The sequence below is a fragment of the Micromys minutus genome (assembly GCF_963924665.1).
Source record: "Micromys minutus genome assembly, chromosome: 32".
In the NCBI taxonomy this organism is placed as follows: domain Eukaryota; kingdom Metazoa; phylum Chordata; class Mammalia; order Rodentia; family Muridae; genus Micromys; species Micromys minutus.
This window is the reverse complement of record NC_137967.1, coordinates 23,393,696-23,419,534: the sequence shown is the minus strand read 5'-3', so window position 1 is coordinate 23,419,534 and position 25,839 is coordinate 23,393,696. Positions and strand designations below refer to the sequence as shown.

Here is a 25,839-nt window from a genome sequence, read left to right as displayed (position 1 = left end):
GTGTAGGAAAATTCCAGAACAAGTGGGTAGGTTAGGGATCACTCTCATAAAAGCAGGCGAAAGGAATGAAATAAGGATATCCCAGAGGTGAAATAAGGAAACGGGTATAACATTTGAAATGTAAATAAATAAATGTTCAAGTAAAAACAAGAACTTCAAAATATCTATTATAAACATGTTCAAAAAATTTAAAGAAGATATGAATGAATCCCTTAAAGAATTCTGGGAATACACAAAGAAATATTTGAATACAGTAATAAAAACAATTTGAGATGTAAAAATTGGAATTATAAAGGCTATAGAAAATCCAACATGAAATAAAACTGTAAATGAAAACTTTCAGGTTTCAAACAAAATCTGTTGCATCAGGACAAAGAGATACTGAATAGAATCCAACACTCAGGAGCGAAGGGGAGAAGAAGAGGAAGGATTCTGTGAGGATAGACTGGGCAGTGGCAGTGATCAGGGTGAAAAATGACTAAATAAATTAGTTAATGGAAAAAATAGAGGCATAAGATATTCAGGAAAACCAGGACACTATGATAAGACCAACTTTTTGAATAACAGCAATAGGGAAAGAAGATGCAATTCAAAACAACATTACAGGAGGTCCAGGGACACAGGCCTGGCAAGAATGATTTCCTACTAGCTGGGGAGCAGAGAGATCTCTGCTGAATGCAAGGAAAGTGAAATGCCCCTCTGCTTATTTTAGAGAACCAGAAACCCTGTATTGTGCCGTTTGTTTCCAGGTTTTGGCCCTTGGTTGCAGAACAGGTGCTCAGGCCATCCGAAACCAGGAACAGAAGGAGATCCAGGGACACAGACCAGGTAAACGGGAGAGGCGAGAACCAATCACTGACAACAAGACCATGTACAAACACAGACAAGATGGCAAGAGGAAAGCAAAAGAACGTACCCCAGAGAAACCAAGACAACCTGGCAACACCAGAACCCAGCTCCCCCACCACAGAAAACAGCGACATGCCAAACAATTCAGAAAAAGAAGACTCATATCCGAAATCATACCTTAAGATGATGATAGAGATCCTTCAAGAAGAAAGGGAGGAAAAGCATAAATAATTAGAAGCTTTTAAAGAAGAAACAAGAAAAACACTCTAAGAACTCAAAAAAAAAAAAAATGGAGGAAAAGAGAACCAAAGATATGAAGGAATGGAAAAAGGAATATAAAACAGAAATAGACACAATAAAGAAACACTAAAAGAGACAATGCTAGAGGTAGAAAACCTAAAGTCGATATCAGAAGTCTGTGGGGTATGTGCACAGAAGTGTAATAAGTGGGTCTTCAGGTAGTACTATGTCCAATTTTCTGAGGAAATGCCAGACTGATTTCCAGAGTGCTTGTACCAGTTTAAAACCAAACCACCAGTGGAGAAGTGTTGCTCTTTCTACACATCCGTGCCAGCATGTGCTGTCATCTGAATTTTTTATCTTAGCCAATCTGACTGGTGTGAGGTGGAATTATAGTGTTATTTTGATTTGCATTTCCCTGATGGCTAATGATGTCGAGCACTTCCTTAGATGCTTCTCAGCCATTGCATATTCCTCAATTCAGAACTTTTTGTTCAGCTCTGTAAAAATATTTTAATAGGGTTGTTTGATTCTCTGTTGTCTAGCTTCTTGAGTTCTTTGTATACCTTGGATATTAGGCTTCTATCAGATGTGGGGTTGGAAAAGATCTTTTCACATTCTGTTGGCTGCCATTTTGTTTTCTTAACAGTGTCTTTAGATTTACAGAAAGTTTGAAATTTTATTAAGTCCCATTTGTCAATCTTTCACCTTAGAGCACCAGCCATTGGTGTTCAGTTCAGGAAATTTTCTCCTGTGCCTATGAGTTCTAAGGATTTCCCTATGTTCTCTTCTAATAATTTCAGTGTGCCTGGTTTAATGTAGAGATGTTTGATTCACTTGTACTTGAACTTTGTACAAGGAGTTAAGAAAGGGTCTATTTTCATTCTTCTGCATGCTGAGTGTCAGATGGACCTATCCCATTTGTTGAAGAGGCTGTCCTTTTCCCATTGAATGTTTACAGCTCCTTTGTCAAAAATAAAGTGACCATATATGTGAGGGCTCATTTCTGGATCTTCTATTCTATTCCATTGATCCATGTGCCTATGTCTGTACCAGTATTATGCAGTTTTCAGCACAAAAGCCTTCTAATATAGCTTGAGGCCAGGAATAGTGATTCCCACAGATGTTTTCTTGTTGTTGAGGATGGATTTTGCTATTCTAGGTCTTTTGTTATTCCAGATGAAATTGCACATTGATCTTTCCAACACTATGAGGAATTGGGTTGAAATTTTGATGGGGATCGCATTGAATCTGTAGATTGCTTTTTGTAAGATGGTCATTTTCACAGTGTTGATCCTTTCAATCCATGAACTTGGAACAGCTTTTCATTTTCTGAGATCTTCCTCAATTTCCTTCTTTAGAGGTTTGAAGTTCTTGTCATACAGGTCCTTTACTTGCTTAGTTAGAGTCACAACAATGTATTTCATAGTTTTTGTGACTATTGTGAAGGGTACCTTTTCCCTAATTTCTTTCTCCACATGTTTGTTCTTTGAATATAGGATGGCTACAGATTTGTTTGCGTTAATTTTATATCCAGCCACTCTGCTGAACTTTTTTATTAGCTGTAGTTCTCTGATGGAAATTTTGGAGTCACTTACGTACAAAATCATTTCATCTGCAAACAGTGATGTTTTTATTTCTTCCTTTCTAATTGGTATCCCTTTGATTTCCATTTGCTGTTACATTGCTCTGGCTAGGACTTCCAGTATTATATTGAATAGGTGGGGGAGAGTGGGCAGACTTATTGAGTCCCTGATTTTTTTTGATTGCTTCAAGTTTCTCACCATTAAGTTTGATGTTGGCTATTGGTTTGCTTATATTGCTTTTATTATGTTTAGGTATTGTCCATGGATTCCTTTTCTTTCTAAGACTTTTAACATGAATGGGTCTTGAATTTTGTCAAATGCTTTCACAGCATCTAGTGAGATGACCATGTCTTTTTTTCTTTGAGTTTGTTTATATGGTGGATTACATTGATCTATTTCCATATATTAAGCCATCCCTGCATCCCAGGGATAAAGCCTACTTGATCATGTTGAATGATCATTTTGATGTGTACTTGTATTTGGTTTTCAAGAATTTCATTGAGTGTTTTTGCATCAATGTTCATAAGTGAGATTCAGCTGAAGTTCACTTTCCTTGTAGTGTTTTGTGTGGTTTAGGAATGAGGGTTATTATGTCCTCAAATAATGAGTTAAGTAGTGTTCCATCTGATTCTATTTTTCTGGAATAGTTTGGAAAGTATTGGTATTGGGTCATCAATAAATGTCTGATATAAATTCTGCACTGAACCCATCTTACCTGGGGTTTTTTTTTTTTTTGGGGTTGGGAAGCTTTTGATGACTGCTTCTATTTATATATGTGCTATTAAATTATTTAAATGGTTTACGTGGTCCTAGTTTAACTTTGGTATTTGGTATCTGTCTTGGATTTCATACCTTTCCTCCAGACTTTCCAGCTTTGTTGAGTATAGACTTTTGTAGTAGGATCTGATGATATCTTGAATTTCCTCAGTTTCAGTTATTATGTCTCCACTTTTATTTCTGATTTTATTAATTTGAATTCTCTCTCTTTGCCCTCGAGTAGTTAGTCTGGCTAAGGGTTTATAAGTCTTATTAATTTTCTCAAAGAACAAACTCTTGGTTTTGTTCATTCTTTAATTGTATTTTTTTTATTTCTATTTGGTCAATTTCTGCATCTGTGACTCCTGATTTCTTTTTTTAGGTTTTCTACCTCTAGGGTTGTCTCTTTTAGTGTTTTCTTCATTGTTTCTATTTATATTTTAAATTCCTTCTTCCATTCCTTCATCTCTTTGGATCCGTTTTCCTCTAGTTCATTGATTTCTTTGATATTTTTCTTGTTTCCTATTTAAAAGCTTATATTTCTTTATGTTTTTCCTCCTCTTCTTATTTAAGGATCTTTATCACCATCTTGAGATATGATTTCGGGTCTAAGTCTTCTTTTTCTGGAGTGTTTGGCAATCTGGTGTTTGCTGCGATGGGAGAGCTGTGTTCTGGTCTTGCCAGGTTGTCTTGGTTTTCCTGGGTTAAGTTCTTTCACTTTCCTTTTGCCATCTTGTTGTCAGTGATTAGTTCCCATTTTTTCCGTGTATTTTGCCTTTGTCCCTGCATCTCTGCTGGTCCTGCTGGGTGGAAACTGAGATCCTATGGCTGAGTTCCTGCTCCCTTCATCCAATGGGGGTCTCTTTGCCTGTGTTCGACCATGATCTTTCTGCACCCCGGCTACTGGCAGCATAGTCTCACCAGGCCTGTGTCCCTAGAAAACAGCTGTTCCTGGTGGCGGATTGCCTTATTGCCTGTTCTGTACACACGGTCCTGCCGGGTGGAAACCGAGACCCTATGGCAGAGTTCCTGCTCCCCTGAACCAATGGGGGGTGCTTTCCGGGCACTTGACCCAGACATCTCTGTGCCCTGGCAACTTGCAGTGCAGTGTGACCAGGCCTGCTTTCCTGGGTCTCAGCTGTTCCTGGGGCTAAATGGCCCGAGTGCCTGTTCTGCATGCATGGGCCCTCTGGGTGGAAACTGAAACTCTACAACAGAATTCCTGCTTTCCTGAACCAATGGGGGGCACACATTCCGAGCACTTGGCACAGACCTCTCTGTTCCCTGGCTACCTCCAGCGGTTTCTCACCTGACCTGTGTCCCTGGATCTTCCTTCTTTCTAATTTTTAATTCTCATTTTTTGTTTTCATTTTGTCTCATTTATTGTAATGGTGTTTGTCCAGTGGGTTGTCTTCAGCTCTATTCATGTTTCCTATCACAGTGCGTGGGTTGGGAAAGGAGAGCAACAGCAGCAGATGCAGTGATTGACAGCCAGCCCAGCTTAACTTGAAGTGCTTCATCTGTAGCACCAGTAAGGCACAGAAACAGTGGAGGCAGCGAGCTTTGTCTAGGAAAGCCTTTCATGTGGACTGCACTCAGCTTAAAGACACAGGTCTCACATTCCTTTGACTCTGATTTCCCAGCCAGTGAATTGTAGGGAAAATTACTTCTTAGACAGATTTTTAGAGGATTCACAGAGACTCAGCCTCAGGCTCAGGGATCTCATTTCTGCATTTTCTCTACAGCCAGTGATCTTTTGACATTTGCACCTATGATGCACCTATGTAGACACATCCCTGCAGTTTGGCCAGTCTCCCTTCTGCTTACCTGAAAATGGATTGTGTGTATTTTCTTATGTTGACATCTGTGCATAGATGAGACCAAGGCCAATTTCAACTTTTTTAAACTTTCATGAAAGTATTCTTGGTGGATTAGCTCCCTCAGCTTTCATAGCTGAGTGAGACTGGGCCTGGATATTATGGATGTGACATGGTTTTTACCAGGAACCTAACCTGTCTGTCTTCTTGCCATGAACTTCACCATATTAGGGTCCATCCTAGTCCCTATTTGTTAACTTGGCCATATCTAGGACCTTAAGGTGAATAGCCAGCCTTGGAATAAGTATCTGCTTAAGGGTATAGATTTCATCCTGCATACGAGGAGCATGTATCTGAACTGGCAGGTTAATGTTGCACCTGAATGCTGGATGGCCTTGAATGGATCCAGCACACAGCTTAGTTGGACTGGAACAGAGTCTCTGATATGCTCTATAACCCCAGCCAAAACCTATTCTGCAGAACTGCTTTTTGTGTACAATACAGTATCACTGTGTGGCTACATTAATTGCTTTCATTTCTCAGGAAACTTCAGGATTGGTGCAAATTTTAATATTTCTATGTCTCCAACATGTATCAGTTTCATTGGTACTATGCTTGAGAATGCTAAAATGATCTCTCATAAAGGCATACCAATTATTACCCTTGTTGTCTTATCTGGCAAGACAGTTCAATTCCTAATGAGATTTGGTTTCTCTATCATGGCATGAATGCTTGTTTGTCCAGATAATTCTTTTGTTAAGGTTTTGTTTTGCACAGTTGAATTGTTAGGTATAGTTTTACTCTCTTTATTTTAGGAACTGATACAAGTTTTGGGAGACTCGTTGTTTCAAATGCTGACATTTGGCTCAGAAAGTAATGTTAGAAGTAGGAAGCTAAAAGTTGGTACCTGTATAGCTTACACAGGTAATTGTTGAAATGATCCTTACTCTAACAGAATTTTGTAATAAAGTCCTAGCCAAGGTGAGAATTTCTATTCCTCACATGTTTATTCTAAACTATAATGTTCTCTATGAATATCAAATGACTAAACACATGTTTGTTTACATAGAAAGTACAAAGGCAATAGCAAAGCCTGCATCCACATATAGAGATCATGCAGCGTTTATCTTTTTGGGACAAAGATGCTTCACTCAGGATGGTTGTTGTAAACATTACATTCACCTGCAGACTTCATGAATGATGTTCACATATATATGCTTATATATGCATACAAACACACAAATATATATCTCACATTTTTATCATCTATTAATCTGGTTATGGTCCTCTAGTCTGTTCACAGTTTCTATTATGAACAGAGCATGGATGAGCAGGTGTCTCTGTAGTGAGTTGTATCGTTCTTTGGTCATATGCCTTTGGTATACAGCTGGATCTTGCAGTATATCAATTTTCAGCTGTTTGAAGAACCAACCCCACACTGATTTCCATTTTGGATGTAGCAGTTAGAATCTAGGAAAGTTTGTCCTTTCCTCTCCAACATATACTATTATTTTCTATTATTTGTTTTATTGAGTGTGACCTTTCAGATTTGGGGAAGGTGAAATCTCAAAATACTTTTAATTTTGATTTTTAAATAATATTAATTTATGATCTGAACATTTTTACTGCTTTATAAAAATCTTTCTGTAATTGATTTCTTTTTTTTAAACGACTTTATTTTACAAAACAAACATAAATGTACAGATTTTAAACATTTTTTGCTTAAAATTATACATTTTTGTCAGTAATGTTTTTTCAGACATTGAAATAATTTTTACATAAAACCATGTGAATATATTTTTTTTTTTTGTCAGAACTTGATTTTTTTCAAGGGCTTGACGGTATGCATTGAAAACCTAATAGTTACAATAAGCATAAAGTACATGCAAAACAAAATGGAACATGGAAATAGTCAGTCTTCTTGTTTTGTAAATATATGTATATATTTTTTTGTTTTCTTTATTTCTTGGACTTCATACAGTCTGTGAGTTGTTTCTGGGGGAGTGCAAGCCTCTGGGGTTAGCATCCCACTATCAATGACTGCATATTATGTCTGTTCTTTTGTGACTGGGTTATCTCACTAAGGATGATATTCTCTAGATGCAGCCATTTTCTTAAGAATTTTGTTAAGTCATTGTTTCTGGTGGCTGAGTAGTATTCCATTGTGTATATGTACCACAATTTTTGTATCCATTCATCTTTTGAAGGACATCTGGGTTCCTTCCAGCTTCTGGCTATTATAAATAGAGCTGCTATGAACATGGTGGTGCATATATCTTTGTTGTGTATTGAAGTGTCTCTGGGGTATATGCCCAGAAGTGGAATAGCTGGGTCTTCAGGTAGTACTATATCCAATTTTCTGAGGTATCGCCAGACAGACTTCCAGAGTGGTTGTATTAGCTTGCAACCCCACCAACAGTGGAGAAGTGTTCCTCTTTCTCCGCAGCCTCGCCAGCATCTGCTGTCATCTGAGTTTTGGATCTTGGCCAATCTGACTGGTGTGAGGTGGTATCTCAGGGTTGTTTTGATTTGCATTTCCCTGATGGCTAAGGATGTCGAGCTATTCCTCAGGTGTTTCTCGGCCATTCGGTGTTCCTCAACTGAAAACCTTTTGTTTAGCTCTGTACCCCATTTTTAATAGGGTTATTTGATTCTCTGGTGTCTAGCTTTTTGAGTTCCTTGTACACCTTGGATATTAGGCCTCTATCTGATGTGGTGTTGGTAAAGATCTTTTAACATTCTGTTGGTTGCTGTTTTGTTTTCTTGACGATGTCTTTAGCCTTACAGAAACTTTGCAATCTCATTAAGTCCCATTTGTTAATCTTTGATCTTAGAGCTTGAGCCATTGGTGTTTTGTTCAGGAAATTTTCTCCTGTACCTATGTGTTCTAAGGCTTTCGCTACTTTCTCATCTAATAGTTTCAGTGTATCTGGTTTAATGTGGAGATCTTTGATCCACTTACACTTGAGCTTTGTACAAGGAGATAAGAACGGGTCTATTTTCATTCTTTTGCATGCTGAGTGCCAGTTGGACCAGCACCATTTGTTGAATAGGCTGTGCTTTTTCCATTGAATGTTTACTGCTCCTTTGTCAAAAATCAGGTGACCATATGCATGAGGGCTCATTTCTGGATCTTCTATTCTATTCCATTGATCCACATGCCTATTTCTGTACCAGTACCATGCAGTTTTCTGCACAATTGCCTTGTAATATAGCTTGATGTCAGGGATAGTGATTCCCGCAGATGTTTTTTTGTTGTTGAGGATGGATTTCGCTATTCTAGGTCTTTTGTTATTCCATATGAAATTGCACATTGATCTTTCCAATTCCATGAAGAACTGGGTTGGAATTTTGATGGGGATTGCATTGAATCTGTAGATTGGTTTTGGTAGGATGGCCATTTTTAAGATGTTGATTTTTCCAATCCATTAGCATGGGAGATCGTTCCATTTTCTGAGATCCTCCTCAATTACTTTATTTAGAGGTTTGAAGTTCTTGTCATACAGGTCCTTCACTTGCTTAGTTAGAATCACACCAAGGTATTTCATAGATTTGTAACGATTGTGAAGGGTACGTTTTCCCTAATTTCTTTTTCCACATGATTGTCCTATCAGTATAGGAAGGCTACTGATTTGTTTGAGTTAATTTTGTATCCAGCCACTTTGCTCAACTTGTTTATCAGCTGTAGGATTTCTTTGGTGGAATTTTTGGGATCACTCAAGTACACTATCATGTCATCGGCAAAGAGTGATGTTTTTATCTCTTCCTTTCCGATTCGTATCCCCTTGGTCTCCTTTTGCTGTCTAATTGCTCCAGCCAGGACTTTCAGTAATATGTTGAATAGGTAGGGGGAGAGTGGGCAGCCTTGTCGAGTCCCTGATTTTAGTGGGATTGCTTCAAGTTTCTCGCCATTAAGTTTGATGTTGGCTGTTGGTTTGCTGTATATAGCTTTTATTATGTTTAAGTATGGGCCATGGATTCCTGTTCTTTCCAGGACTTTTGACATGAAGGGGTGTTGGATTTTATCGAATGCTTTCTCAGCGTCTAGTGAGACGACCATGTGATTTTGGTCTTTGAGTTTGTTTATATGGTGGATTACGTTGATGGATTTCCTTATGTTAAACCATCCCTGCATTTCAGGGATGAAGCCTACTTGGTCATGATGAATGATCGTTTTGATGTGTTCTTGGATTAGGTTTGCAAGGATTTTGTTGAGTATTTTTGCATCAATGTTCATAAGTGAGATTGGTCTGAAGTTCTCTTTCTTTGTAGGGTCTTTGTGTGGTTTAGGTACGAGGGTTATTGTAGCCTCAAAAATGAGTTGGGTAATATTCCATCTGATTATATCTTTTGTAATAGTTTGGCGAATATTGGTGTTATATCCTCAATAAAAGTCTGATAAAATTCTGCACTAAACCCGTCTGGACCTGGGCATTTTTTGGTTGGAAGGCTTTTGATCACTTCTTCTATTTCTTTAGGTGTTATAGGGTTATTTAGATGGTTTACTTGGTCTTAGTTTAATTTTGGGACCTTGTATCTGTCTAGGAATTTATCCATTTTCTCCAGATTTTCCAATTTTGTGGAGTATAAGTTTTTGTAGTAGGATCTGATGATTTTTGAATTTCCTCATTTTCAGTTGTTATGTCCCCACTTTCCTTTCTGATTTTGTTAATTTGGATATGCTCTCTTTGCCCTCTAGTTAGTCTGGCTAGGGGTTTATCAATCTTGTTGATTTTCTCAAAGAACCAACTCTTGGTTTTGTTGATTTTTTCAATGGTTCTTTTTGTTTCTATTTGGTCTATTTCTGCCTTAAATTTGATTATTTTTTGCCGTCTACTCTTTTTGGGTATATCTGCTTCCTTTTGTTCTAGGGCTTTTAGCTGTGCTGTCTGGTTGCTTATGTGAGCTCTCTCCAGTTTCTTTTTGGAAGCACTTAGGGCTATGAGTTTTCCTCTCAATACTGCTTTCCTTGCATCCCATAGGTTTGGGTATGTTGTGTTTTCGTTTTCGTTTAATTCTAAAAAATTATTAATTTCTTTCTTTATTTCTTCTTTGACCCTGCTATCCTTTAACAGAGCATTGTTTAGTTTCCATGTGTATGTGGGCTTTTTGTTGTCTTTGTGTTGTTAAAGACCAGCTGTACCCCATGGTGATCTGAGAGGATGCATGGGAGTATTTCAATCTTCTTATATCGATGGAGGCTCGTTCTGTGTCCAATTATGTGGTCAATTTTTGAGAAGGTGCCATGGGGTGGTGAGAAGAAGGTGTATTCTTTTACTTTGGGATAGTATGTTCTGTATATATCTATTAATTCTAGTTGTTTCAAAGTCTCTACTAGTTTTGCAGTGTCCTTGTTCAGTTTCTGTTTCCCTGATCTGTCCATTGGTGAGAGTGGGGTATTAAAGTCTCCCACTATTATTGTGTGGGGTGAAATGTATTTTTTGAGCTTTAGTAGGGTTTCTTTTATGAATGTGGGTGATTTTTTATTTGGAGCATATAAGTTAAGGATTGAGAGTTCCTCCTGACAGATTTCCCCGGTAATGAGTAAAAAGTGTCCTTCCTTATCTTTTTTGATAACTTTTGGTTGGAAATTTACTTTATTCGATATTAGAATAGCCACTCCAGCTTGCTTCTTGGAGCTGTTTGCTTGGAAGATTTTTTTCCACCCTTTTACTCTAAGATATTGTCTGTCTTTGTCTCTGAGATGAGTTTCCTGTATGCAGCAAAAGGCTGGATTTTGTTTATCTATCCAGTCTGATAGTCTATGTCTCTTTATTCCGGAGTTGAGACCATTTATGTTAATAGATATCAAGGAATAGTTGTTTCTGTTTCCTGCCATTATTTCTTTTTTGGGTTGAGTTGTGTCTGTGTTTTTTTCTTCTTTTAGTTTTCTTGTTTAGGAGTTTTGTTGTTTTTACTAGGCTGTATTTTCCCTCATTGTATTGGGTTTTCCACCTATAATTCGTTTTAGTGCTGGGTTTGTGGTCAGATATTGTGTGAATTTTGATTTCTCTTGAAATATCTTCGTCTCTCCATCGATGGTGATTGATAGTTTTGCTGGGTATAGCAGCTTGGGCTGGCACTTGTGCTCTCTTAAGGAGTGCATGATGTCTGTCCAGGCTATTCTAGCTTTCATAGTCTCTGTTGAGAAATCGGGTGTGAGTTTGATTTGTCTGCCTTTATATATTACTTGACCCTTTTCCCTTACTGCCTTTAGTATTCTTTCTTTACTTTGGGCGCTTGATGATTTTACTATTATGTGTCAGGAGGTATTTCTTTTCTGGTCCAGCCTATTTGGAATTTTGAAGGCTTCTTTTATGCTCGTGGTCATCTCATTATTGAGGGTAGGGAAGTTTTCTTCTATGATTTTGTTGAAGTTATTTACTGTGCCTCTTAGTTGATACTCTTCTCCCTCTTCTATTCCTATTATCCTTAGGTTCGGTCTTCTCATTGTGTCTTGGATTTCCTGGACATTTTGGGTTAGGAGCTTTTTGTTTTTTGCATCTTCTCGTGCTGTTTTGTCTATTTTTGCAATGTTGTCTTCTGCCCCTGAAATTCTCTCTTCGATCTCTTATAATCTATTGGAAATGCTTGCTTCTGTGACTCTTGATTACTTTTTTTGGTGTTCTGACTCTAGGGTTATCTCTTTTAGCGTTTTCTTTATTGTGTCAATCTCTTTTTTAATTTCCCTCTTCCATTCCTTTATTTCTTTGGTTCTGTTTTCCTATTGTTCTTTGAGTTCTTTGAGTGTTTTTCTTGTTTCTTCTTTAAAAGCTTCTGAATCTTTTTGCTTTTCCTCCCTTTCTTGTTTAAGTAACTCTATCAGCATCTTGAGGCATGATTTCAGGTCTGTGTCTTCTTTTTCTGGAGTGTTTGAAGTTCCAATGTTTGCTATTATAGGAGAGCTAGGCTCTGGTGTTGCTAGATTGTCTTGGTTCCCTTGGGATATACTCTTTCTCTTTCCTCTTGCCATTTTGTTGTCAGTGATATGTTTTTACCTTTCCCTTGTATCTGGTCTGTGACTCTGGTTCTCCACTGGTTGAGGTGTAAGATGGGTTGAGCTCTGTTTTATGCCTCAGAGTCGTCGGATGTGAGCAGAAGTTCCAACGTTCTGTTTCTGTTTGCTGGATCAGGCAGGGCAGGGCAAGGCAGGGGGTGCACTTTCATTGTGTACTCTACAGAGATCTTTCTGCTCCCCTGCGGTCTAGGTCTCCCACTTACCAGTTGCTCAACCTCTATGAGCCGCCGTTCCGCCTGGCAGGTAGGCCAGGCTCCACTCTGCGTCTGGATGTCGCCTCAGGGTGGAAACAGATGTTCTAATTTTCTGTTCCCAATCGCAGTCGCCCAGCCTCTATGAGCCGCCGATCTGGGTGGCAGGTAGGCCAGGTTCCGCTCTGTGTCCGGAAGTCGCCTCCGGGTGGAAACAGAAGTTCTAATTTTCTGTTCCCAATCGCAGTTGCTTAGCCTCTATGAGCCGCCGTTCCACTTGGCAGGTAGGCCAGGCTCCGCTCTGCGTCCAGAAGTCGCCTCTGGGCGGAAACAGAAGTTCTAATTTTCTGTTCCCAATCGATGGATCAGGCAGGGCGGGGCAAAGCAAGGTAAGGTGTGCACTTTCCGTGTGCACTCAGCAGAGATCTCGCTGCTCCCCTGCAGTCTTGGTCTCCCATTCACCAGTTGCTCAGCCTCTATGAGCTGACGTTCTGCCTGGCAGGTAGCCAGGCTCCACTCTGCATCCAGAAGTTCTCAAAATACTTTTAATTTGCACTTTCCTGATGACTAACAAAGTAGGACATTTAAAAAGCAAGTGTTTCTTAGCCATTTGTCTCATATATCTTTTGAGAACTCTCCATTTTAATTCATACATTAAAATTTTGATTATTTGTTCTCTTCATGTTCAGGATTTTAGTTTTGTACAATGTAAATTTATTTTTTTACATGAGTCAAATATGCGCCAGTAAATATATTAACATGATAGGTGTTTCCATATGAGTTTTTAAAGGCTGACTTTTTTATTCTCAGGCTCTCAGAAATAATTGAATTCAGTTCCTGGAAGGCTCTCAATCTATAATGCACATTTCACTGCTGTCTCCCTGTGCTTATCTCTCAATCACTACATTAAACCACCTTGATTATTGATTGAAATGTCACCACACCATACATTTATATTTGCTTGGGTCTTATTGTAGCAGAAGATTACTGAAGACCTCATTAATATGATGTTTCCAAAAGAACTAATTTCTGGATTCTTCTTCCTGTTAGAAATTTTCACTGGACTCATGGGAAACTTGCTGCTTTTCATACTATACATGTACATCTTCTCAATTCAGCCTCATCTGAAGAAGCTCATAGATATCTTCAAACACCTAATGCTTGTCAATGTTTTGAGCATTGTGTTTAGGTTGATACCAGATGTCATGGCATCCTTTGCAGTCAGGTTCCTTTTTCACGATGTTGCATGTAAGGCAGTCTTGTATGCATATAGTGTTACCAGGGGCCTTTCCATTTGCACTACTTCTCTACTGAGTATATTTCAAGCCATCACTGTCACTTCTAAGCATTCCAAGTGGGCATGGCTTAACTCCAAGTTTGAGTCATGCATTTTTACATCACACTTTTTTATGTGGATCATCAACACCTTTCTCTACCTTCCCATGGTTGAAAACGTAAAGGGACAAATTAACTTCACACTTGTGGGTTCTCGGTATTCCTAGCCAAGTTCGCTACCATACCACCATGTCACTTGTAACTTCATTAATGATTAGAGACCTCCTGTTTGTGTTTCTCATGATGTGGTCCAGCCTCTACATGGTAAGCCTCCTGTTCAGCCACAATAGGAGAACTCAGCATGTCCAAAGTTTCAGTGTCTCTCTCCATGCATTTTCTGAGAAGAGAGACACACACAGCATCCTTATGCTTGTGGGTTTATTTATGCTTTTATATGGCTCAAAAACAATTGTCACATTCTATTCACTTTACAGACCAAAGAAGAACCCAGTATTGGATCTGAATAGTGGTGTTTTATTTTCAGGCTACCAAAGAGTGTGCCCTTATGTTCTGTTGAACAATAGGAAACTTATTTCCAATTTCATCTCTTTCTTTTCAGCTTTTAATTTACGTTTTTTCTCAAGAAGGTGCCATAGTTAATCTAACAATCCAACTGACCCTGTCTTAGCTGATTCCTTTCCTCATGAGCAACATAACCATAGTATGCCTGAGTACCTAATATTCAGGTGGTAAGAAATGACTAATAATGCTTTTTATTAAGACAGGCCTCATGTAGGATTTTTATAATTTATTTCTTATCTTTTCTTAATATATGATAGTCACATCTCCCAGAACTGGACTTGTAGACAGTTGTGAGCTCCGATTTAGTTTCTGGGAATTGACCCCAAGTTCTATGTAATAGCAAGGGTTTTTTTAACTGCTGGGGCATCTCTCTCGCTCAACAAGTAGAGTTGTTTTAGAGAATGTATTGTAGCATGAGATTTTAAGCCTTAAAATCAATAGAACAAAGACTAATAACAAAATTTTTATATCTTAATCTGTTCAAATTTTATAATGCTCTGCAGAGCGCATGGGGAAAGTGCACCCTGCACTGTGCCCTGCCCTGCCTTGCCTGATCCAGCGACCGGGAACAGAAATTTAGAACTTCTGTTTCCACCCAGCGGCGACTTCAGGACGCAGAGCAGAGCCTGGCCCATCTGCCACCCAGAACGGAGTCTCATAGAGGCTGAGCAACTGGTAGGTGGGAGACCTGGGCTGCAGGGGAGAAAAGAGATCTCTGCGGAGTGCACACAGTAAGTGCACCCCCTGCCTTGCCCTGCCCTGCCCTGCCCTGCCTGAGTCAGCAACCAAGAACAGAACGTTGGAACTTCTGTTCCTACCCGACGACTCTGAGGCATAGAACAGGGCTCGGCCCATCTGACACATGGACCAGTGGAGATCCAGGGACACAGACCAGATAAAAGGGAAAGGCAAGAACATATCACCAACAACAATATGGCAAGAGGAAAGCGAAAGAGTATATCCCAAGGAAACCAAAGTCAATCTAGCAACACCAGAACCCAGCTCTCCCATAACAGCAAACATCGGAATTTGAAACACTCCAGAAAAAGAAGACACAGACATGAAATCATACCTCAAGATGCTGATAGAGATACTTAAACAAAAATGGAGGAAAAGCAAAAAGATTCAGAAGGTTTTAAAGAAGAAACAAGAAAAACACTCAAAGAACTCAATGAACTAGAGGAAAACAGACCCAAAGAAATAAAGGAATGGAAGAGGGAAATTAAAACGGAAATTGACAAAATAAAGAAAACGCTAAAAGAGATAACCCTAGAGGCAGAACACCAGAAAAGAAAATCAGGAGTCACAGAAGCAAGCATTTCCAATAGATTATAAGAGATTTAAGAGAAAATCTTGGGGGCAGAAGAAAACATTGCAAACATAGGCAAAACAGCCAGAGAAAATGCAAAAAACAAAAAGCTCCTAACCCAAAATGTCCAGGAAATCCAAGACACAATGAGAAGATCGAACCTAAGGATAATAGGAATATAAGAGGGAGAAGAGTATCAACTAAGAGGCACAGTAAATATCTTCAACAAAATCGTAGAAGATAACTTCCCTATCCTCAAGAATGAGATGACCACGAGCATAAAAGAAGCCTTCAGACCTCCAAATAGGTTGGACCAGAAAAGAAATACCTCCTGACACATAATAGTAAAAACATCAAGTGCCCAAAGCAAAGAAAGAATACTAAAACAGTAAGGGAAAAGGGTCAGGTAACATATAAAGGCAGGCCAATCAGACTCACACCCGATTTCTCAACAGAGATTATGAAAGCTAGAAAAGCCTGGACAAACATCATGAACATCCTAAGAGAGCACAAGTGCCAGCCCAAGCTGCTATACCGAGCAAAACTATCAATCAACATCGATGGAGAGATGAAGATATTTCAAGACAAATCAAAATTTACACAATATCTGACAACAAACCTAGCAGTACAACGAATTATAGGTGGAAAACCCAATACAATGAGGGAAAATACAGCCTAGTAAAAACAAGAAAACTCCTAAACAAGAAAAATAAAAAAAGCAAAAAACACAGACACAACTCATCCCAAAAAAGCAATGATGTCAGGAAACAGACACAACTATTCCTTGATATCTATTAACATAAATGGACTCAACTCCCCAATAAAGAGACATAGACTATCAGACTGGTTACATAAACAAAATCCAGCCTTTTGCTGCATAAAGGAAACTCATCTCAGAGACAGAGACAGACACTATTTCAGAGTAAAAGGGAGGGATAAAAACTTTCAAGCAAACAGCTCCAAGATGCAAGCTGGAGTGGCTATTCTAATATAGAATAAAGTAAATTTACAACCAAAAGTTATCAAAAAAGATAAGGAAGGACACTTTTTACACATTTCTGGGGACCAAGTAAACCTTCTAAATAATCCCATAACACCTAAAGAAATAGAAGAAGTCATTAAAAGCCTCCTAACCAAAAAAGCCCCGGTCCAGCCGGGATCAGTGCAAAAGTTTATCAGATATTTATTGGGAACACCAATACTCTCCAAACTATTCCACAAGATAGAATCAGATGGAATCCTACCTAAGTTATTTTTTGAGCCTACAATAACCCTCGTTTCTAAACCACACAAAGAACCTAAAAGGAAAGAGAACTTCAGACCAATCTCACTTATGAATGTTGATGCAAAAATACTCAACAAAATACTTGCAAACTGAGTACAAGAACACATCAAAACGATCATTCATCATGACCAAGTAGGCTTCATCCCTGGGATGCAGAGATGGTTGAATATAATGAAATCCATAAATGTAATCCACCATATAAAGAAACTCAAAGAACAAAATCACATGGTCATCTCACTAGTTGCTGAGAAAGCACTTGACAAAATTCAACACCCCTTCATGTAAAAAGTCCTGGAAAGAACAGGAATCGAAGGGCCTTACATAAAAATAATAAGAGCAATACACAGCAAACCAACAGCCAACATCAAACTTAACATTGTGAAATTGAAGCAATTCCACTAAAATCAGAGACTCGACGAGGCTGCCCACTCTCACCCTACCTATTCTACATAGTACTGGAATTCCTGGCTGGAGCAATTAGACAGCAAAAGTAGATCAAGGGGCTACAAATCAGAAAGGAAGAGGTAAAAACATCACTCTTTGCAGATGACATGATAGGGTACTAAGTGACCCCAAAAATTCCACCAGAAAACTCCTAGAGCTGATAAACAATTTCAGCAAAGTGGCTGGTTATAAAATTAACTCAAACAAATCAGTAGCTTTTGTACATGTGGACAAACATGTTGAGAAAGAAATTAGGGAAAAAATAGCCTTCACAATGGTCACAAAATCTATGAAAATTTTTGGTGTGACTCTAACTAAGAAAAATGGAAATATCTCCCATGCTCATGGATTGGAAGGATCGACATTTTAAAAATGGCCATCCTACCAAAAGCAATCTACAGATTCAATGCAATCCCCATCAAAATACCATCCCAGTTCCTCGTTGAATTGGAAAAATCAATGTGCAATATCATATGGAATAACAAAAGACCTAGAATAGCAAAATCCATTATCAACAACCAGAAAATATCTGCTGGAATCACTATCCTTGACCTCAAGCTATGTTGCAAGACAATTGTGCTGAAAACTGCATGGTACTTGTACAGAAATAGGCACATGGATCAATGGAATAGAATAGAAGATCCCGAAATGAGCCCTCACGTATACGGTCACCTGATTTTTGACAAAGGATCCATAAAATTTCGATGGAAAAAGGACAGCCTATTCAACAAATGGTTCTGGACCAACTGGTACTCAGTATGCAAAAGAATGAAAATAGACCTTTTCTTATCTCCTTGTATAAAGCTCAAGTGTAAGGGGATCAATAATCTCCACATTAAACCAGATACACTGAAACTATTAGATGATAAAGTAGGGAAAACTGTAGAATACATAGGCACAGGAGAAAAATTTTCTGAACAGACACCAATGGCTCAAGCTCTAATGTCAAAGATTAACAAATGGGACTTAATGCGATTGCAAAATTTTTGTAAGGCTAAGGACATTGTCAAGAAAACAAAATGGCAGCCAACAGAATGGGAAAAGATCTTTACCACATCATATAGAGGCCTAATATCCAAGGTATACAAAGAACTCAAAAAGCTAGAAACCAGAGAATCAAACAACCCTATTAAAAATGGGGTACAGAGCTTAACAAAACGTTCTCAATTGAGGAATATCGAATGGCTGAGAAACATCTGATTAAGTGCTCGAAATCCTTAGCCATCAGGGAAGTGCAAATCAAAACAACCCTGAGATTTCACCTCACACCAATCTTATTGGCCAAGATCCAAAACTCAGATGAAAGCAGATGCTGGCGAAGATGCAGAGAAAAAGGAACACTTCTCCACTGTTTGTGGGGTTGTAAATTGATACAACCACTCTGGAAATAAGTCTGGCAATGCCTCAGAAAACTGGACATAGTACTAGCTGAAGACCCAGTTATTCCACTCCTGGGCATATAGCCCAGAGACACTTTAATATAAAACAAAGATACATGCACCACAATGTTCATAGCAGATCTATTTATAATAGCCAGAAGCTGGAAAGAACCCAAATGTCCTTCAGTAGATGAATGGATATAAAAATTGTGGTATATTTACATAACGGAATACTACTCAGCCTCCAGAAACAATGACTTAACCAAATTCTTAAGAAAATGGCTGCATCTAGAGAATATCATCCTGAGTGAGATAACCCAGTCACAAAATAACAAACATAATCTGCAGTCACTGATAGTGGGATGCTATCCCCAGAGTCTCGCACTGCCCCAGAAATAACTCACAGACTGTGTAAAGTCCAAGAAAAAAAAAACAAGAAATAACAAAAAAAGTTGAATTAGTAAACCTATAATAATTTTGATCAAACTAAATGTCATTACTATGTCTCTGCTGCTTTTCATCATTTAGTGAATGTCCATAAACTGAGTGTTCTTAGTTCTAAGATATTTGACAGTGCTCTTGCTGCAATCTCTTTTCTCAGTACAAAATCTCATCCTAAACCATTGCATGTGTACAACTTGGCAATTATGCAAACATTTTACTTGCCTTCCTCTTATTTTTCCATGAATTTGAGTAAATTTGTATCATGCTGAGAATTGTCTGATATGGAGAATAATTTATGATATCTTCTAATTTGTGCACTGTTGATCCCAAATATCTCTGAACATTTTATCTTCCAAATTGAATGTAGTTGATCTTGCTTATACACTTAAACAGCATTGTTTAAAATTATTAATTGCATCTGGAATCCTTGATATGGAATTTTTTTCTTTAGTTGAGCCTTACTGAAATATGTACATGTGTAAAGTAACATAATAAAACATTTGGAATTTAATAAAAAAGAAAATGTTCAAGTAAAAACAAGAACTTTAAAATATTTATTATAAACATGTTCAAAAATTTAAAGACGATGTGAATAAATACCTCAAGGAATTCTTGGAAGACACAAAGAAATATTTGAGTACAGTAATAAAAGAAATTTGAGATGTAAACATTGGTAATAGAATTTTTAATGAAAATCCAAACTGAAATAAAATTGTAAATGAAAAATTCATAGTTTTAAACAAAAATCTTGATGTGTAAGAACAAGCATATACTGAGCAGGAACCCAACACTCAGGAGAGAAGTGGAGAAGAAGAGGAAGGATTCTGTTAAGTGACCTGGGCAGTGGCAGTGATCAGGTTGAAAAATGAATACATAAAGTAGTTAATGGAAAGATTAGAGTCAGAAAACATTAAGGAAATCCAGGACACTATGATAAGACCAACTTTGTGAATAATTACAATAGGGAATGAGAAGCAATGCAAAACAACATTACAGAAAATATTTTTCACAAAACTATAAAAAAATTTCCTAGATTAAAGCAGAAGCTTCCTGACAAAATACAAAAAGCACAAAATTCAAATACACTTCACCAAAAAACAAATTCCCCACAGAATGTAATCAAAACACCAATTGTGCACAAAAACAAGAATATTAAAAATTGTAAGGGAGAAAGTCTTAGTAACATATAAAGAAAACTTATTAGAAAAACACCCGACATCTCAATGGATGCTCTAAAAATGCGAAGGGCTTAAATGGATAGCCTACAAACTGTAAGAGAGAACACATGTCAGCTTAGTCTACTTTACTGGTAAAAATGTCAATTAGCATAGGTAGTGAATAAAAACCATGCACAATATGCTCAAATTTAAAGCAAATTTTCTACCAACAAATCAAGCTTTAACCTGACGATGTTAGTCATCCAGAAGACACAAGAAATAAATGTTCCGAGTTCAGGACATCAAAGGAAACAGACACTGTACCACTTCTCCACATCAAGGGAAGGAAGCACAACATAACATTAAAAAATTGGAATCAGTAAACACCAGTTATTGATAAATATCTGTATTCAAGATCTCAGTTCTCCAATGAAAAATACTCACATTAACAAACTAGATTAGGAAACAGAATTCATCCTTAAGCTACTTCCAAGATCTGAACTTCACCATCAAGAACAGATGTCACCTTAGTGTATAAATATGAAAAGGTATATTCCAATCAATTGGACACTAGAAGCAACAGCGGAGCCATTTGAATACCTGACAAAATAAAATTTAAGCCAAACTAATCAGAAGAGATAGAGAAAGACACTAAATATTCATCAATAGAAAAGTTTTCAAAAAGGACATTTACACACATTAAAGCATGAAACACACAGGCACCCAATTTTATTTAAAAAACTGCTACAATTAAATCACATATTCTCTCTCATACAGTGACTGTGGATGACTTCACTACCGCACTCTATGTCACCAAGACAAATTATTTAAGTAATATCATTAATAAAATGGACCTGGCAGAGACCTATAGGACATTTTACTCAAACACAAAAGAATACTCGTTTTGCTCAGGAGATCATGTTTGACTATGTACTTCTCTAACTGAACTGTGTACTTGGAAACACAATAAGTGTTAACAACAAATATAAAAAAGGTTAAAATAATGCTCTGCATCTCATTTGACTACCTTGTTGTTTGTGCAAAATAAACAACAGTAAATATACAAAGTTGTGGAAACTGAAGAGAAGCCACATTGGTGTACACCTTTAATTTCAGAATGTGAAAGGCAGAAGCAGAACAATCTGTGTGAATTTAAGAACAGCACGGTCTACAGAATGAGTTCGTGTACAGCCAGAACAATAAAAAGAGATCTTGTCTGATGTTAATAATAATAATAATAATAACAATAACAACAGCCACAACAACAACAACAACAACAACAACAACAATAATAATAATAATAATAATAATAATAATAATGATCGAAACTGAACAGCCAAATGAAAACTAAATTAATACGTAAGTCAAGAAATTCAAAATGCTTCAGAATTCAATAAAAATGAATTATCAGCAGACATAAACTTATGGGGTACAATGGAGGCAGAGCTAAGAAGCAAGATCATCACTCTAAGTGCCTACATAAAAAAAAACCTGTAGAGATCTCATACAAATAACTTAGCAGCACTCTTCAAAGTTCTAGAACGAAAGGCAGATATAACACCCAGAAAGAGTAAACAGCAAGACATAATCAAACTCAGGGCTGAAATGATGAGCTAGAGCCAACAGCAAGAACACAAAGAATCAATGAAATGAAGAGATGGTTATTTGAAAACAAACAAGATTGAAAATTTGTTTGTTTTGTGTTGGTTTGGTTTCTGGATTTTGATTTGTTTGTGTTGTTGCTGTTACTGCTGTTATTGTTTTACCTCAAGGTTAGATTACTCTGGCTGACCCTGGCTCTTCTAAAACTCATTCTGTAGACCAGGGTGGTCTCCAGCTCAGATATCAACCTGCCTTTGCATCTGCCTCTTGAGTGCTGGGGTTAAAGGTATCCTTCATCTCTGCCTTGTTACGATGAAGAAATGTTACCCAAAGCTATGAAAAGAGGTAAAGAGAAGATACAAATTAATAAAATTAGAAATGACGGGTCTGGACACAAGAAACAATGGTTAACAACACTGGCTGCTCTTCCAGAGGACCCTGGTTTGTGTAATTTCCAAAACCTACATGAGGGCTCACAAGCATCTGTAACCGGATACTAGGAATCCAGTGCCCTCTTCTGAACTCCATGAGCACTGCATGGATGTGATGCACAGATAGCATGCTGGCAAAATTTAAGCACACACACACACATACACACACACACACACATACACACACACAGTATTAATGATTGGATTAACACTATTTATATTTCTAATAATATAAAGGACAAAAGAATCAGTGTAATTACTTGTACTTATCAAATAATAGGATAATAAAACTAGAAATAAGTAGAAAGAAAAATAGCACAAAGATTTGAAGACTGAACAATGCAATTTTCAATGAACAGAAATCAACAGGGAAATAATGGAATTTCTGGCATCAGATGATAATGACTTTGATAATTTCTGCATTGGAAACTTTAAATGATTTTCTAGATTGTAAACTTTTTTTTCTGACGTAGTTCAACTAGGGAAAATGCACCTCTTCAGACAGAGACTGAAATCTTATTTACTTGACTTAATCCATTACCATGAGAATCATATTGTATCTGGCAGAGAAATGTTTTCCTTGCGGTGAATTAAAATGATGCACAGTAAACAAGATCATTGCCACCCTGAGAGGAAGAGTCCTGTCATGTCCCTTATTTAGTCATGTCTCCTGTGAGGCAGGCTTTCCAAGACACTTCCTGCCTGTAATGCTTCATGTCTGTGGGATACTCTCTAAACTGAACAAGGGTTTGTAGCACTTCATATTCAGAGCAAGAAGAGGTATGGCAACCTTCCCAGTGATTCTCTCTTCCGCACTAGTCTATCAGTACATTTACAGTAATTCACAGTATCTTACCTTTGCGGTTGTTGTTTTTTTTCAGATATATTTTATCTCATTTTTCTGTCAAGTTAGGATATCTCTTTTCTTATTTTTCTGTACAATACTTCTCTTAGCCTTCATTAATATTTTTTCTTCTTTATTTTTATTCACATATTTCATGGATATGTTGGTTTGCCTACTTGTATTTCTATGTCTACATGCGAACAATGCTCCAGAACACCAGCAGAGGTGTCAGATTCTTTGGAAGTGTTTTTATAGACAGGTAAGAGCCTACATATGGTAAAGGGAATTAAATCCAGGATCTCTAGAAGAGCAGCTAGTGATCTTAACTACTGAGCCATCTCAGTACCCTATTTTTGGTTTTGTTAATACTTTTGCATCTGATTCAGTCAGTGATTCTTTCTCGTGAGAACAATACCCATCTGTATTTTTACAATTCTAAAGTCTTTGAAGGCTGTTTTATCTATTTTTCATATTTCTCTTAAAGTCCTATAGCTTAGGAGTCATAATGTAATCTTTTCACAGGCATTTTGAGTTTCCCAGCATCTGTATACAACATTAAATCCTTGTGTTGTGTCTTTTATTCTGGACAACAGGCAAGTTTCATCAAAAATATTAGCATATTCTGTACAAGATAGTGGGGTTGGCTTTGTTTTTACTGTATATTTCTGTTTTGTGGTATTGTTTTGCTTTTATTCATTTACCTCCTAGTTTTCAACCCTTTAAGATCTGAGAAGGGAATAAATGTTACGTGAATATGTAGAAATCACGATGCATAGCTTCTAACTTAATTAATTTGTAGAGATAGATGGATGTGTAGACAGTCTCACATATTATTCATAATGCTGGAGCACCCCTGTTTAGCCTTATGGCCCAGAACGATATGACAGACCGTAAGTGAAGTACAATTAGATGTCCCTATCTTTGAAGAGCTAAGCTGTTGTCTCTCCTGCAGCATGTGTCTTGTCCTGGACAGTAATTTTTTCTCTTTAGATGAATTAATTCAATTTTTCCCCAATAGCTAGTTTATCACTGCCTATTGATGCAACATTTGAAATTAAATTTTTAAACTTAGATAGACATTGTACCTATACAACTCATTTTTTAAGTAAAATTGGTCCCTCAAACTAGAATATTTTGGCTGCACTAGGGAATGGTCAAAACAGAGATTCTTGGTGTGTAATGGCCAGAACCTTGGGAAAATTCTAATAGACCTTGTCAGGATAAATAGGAAGTTGAGGAATTCATAGATATCCACCAAAGAATACAGGTTTGTATTTTAGATAACAAAATTAGTTAGATCAGGGGAGGAGTGAATCTAAAGGTAATGTACAGCAACCGCAAACCCATACACCCAAATCCACAGAATATTGGTGACATAACAATGTGGTGAAATTCAAGGTCAAGCTTGTGTCATTGTTTTTCTCTTTGTAACCGTGGTCTTGAGCAATCTGGCTCTGGAACATGGATACAAAAAACCTTTATATAAAAACAGAATTCAGATGTTGTAAAAACAAAATATAAACCTCGTTGTTAGAGTGGGATGATCAATAAGAACCAGCCTACTTGATTTGGTCACTGAATATCACAGAAAACATATTTTTGAGAAGATGTGCTCAATAGTGTTGTATATGTATGCTCAGCCTGGCCACTGTGTTCTGCCTATTGTCTGTTTAGCATTAAGTTGTGAACAAAATAATTATATAAAGTGATATGCCTCAGAATATTACTGGTTTTCTGTAGAGTTGAATGAAAGAAAAGTCTAAGCATTTTGTCATCAAAAATCCAACTAAAAAAACGTATGTGTATCCCAAACAATAAAGATCAGTAGACACATTATTACACAGGTCATAGAAGTAAATGTTGTTGTAAACATGAAAACATTGATACTTAGGAATAAAAAAAAATCATTGATTGATAAATAGAAATTTATTATGCCTGGAAAGATGACTAAACAGTTAAAGACCATTAGCTGCTCTTCCAGAGATCCAGGGATTGACCCTGAGGCATGTATATATAATGCACACACATGCAGACAAAACACTCATACAAGTAGCAAGAAAAATTTTAAAATTCCTCATAACAAGCAAACTTGGTTTTCACATAGGTCAACGTATCCTTTTGTCTGACATAATAGATAGAGCAGACTTCAGGGTGTTTGGGAGGATTCGATCATTTATTATTCTTAACACCTTATTCTATCCTCTATCATGCTCCAGAATCCCAGGAATGCAGTTTCTAAAGTGTCATTTCTGTACCTAAGGCCTAAAGGAGTTGCAGATTACTCTACTCAGTAGTGGTGCACACCTTTGATCTCAGCACTTGGGAGATAGGTGTAGGCGGATCTCTATGAGTGGGAGGCCAGCCTTGTCTACAGAGCAAGTTACAAAGTGGACAACATAGAGAATCCATTACTTGAAAAACCAAAAGAAGAAGTAAAGAGGAGGGAAAGGGGGATGAAGAGCAAGAGAGTTAGAGGAGGAAAGAACACAGGTGGACATTACATCAGTTTTCTCTGTTTCTGAGCTGTCAATTGGCATATTTTTCTACAAACAGCAGTTTAAAAATTGTTTTAAAATAAAGTATATTTATTTGGTACACTACAGGTAAAAAACCTGACCCACAGTAACATC

The 25,839-nt window shown here is 37.5% G+C and overlaps 1 pseudogene across 1 annotated transcript; it reads left to right on the top strand.

Annotated features, from left to right (window-relative positions):
- The first annotated feature begins 13,524 nt into the window (after positions 1-13,524).
- Positions 13,525-14,392, top strand: LOC308413672 (vomeronasal type-1 receptor 4-like; annotated as a pseudogene). The gene has a single exon. The product of its transcript is annotated as a vomeronasal type-1 receptor 4-like (transcript).
- The last annotated feature ends 11,447 nt before the right edge of the window (positions 14,393-25,839 follow it).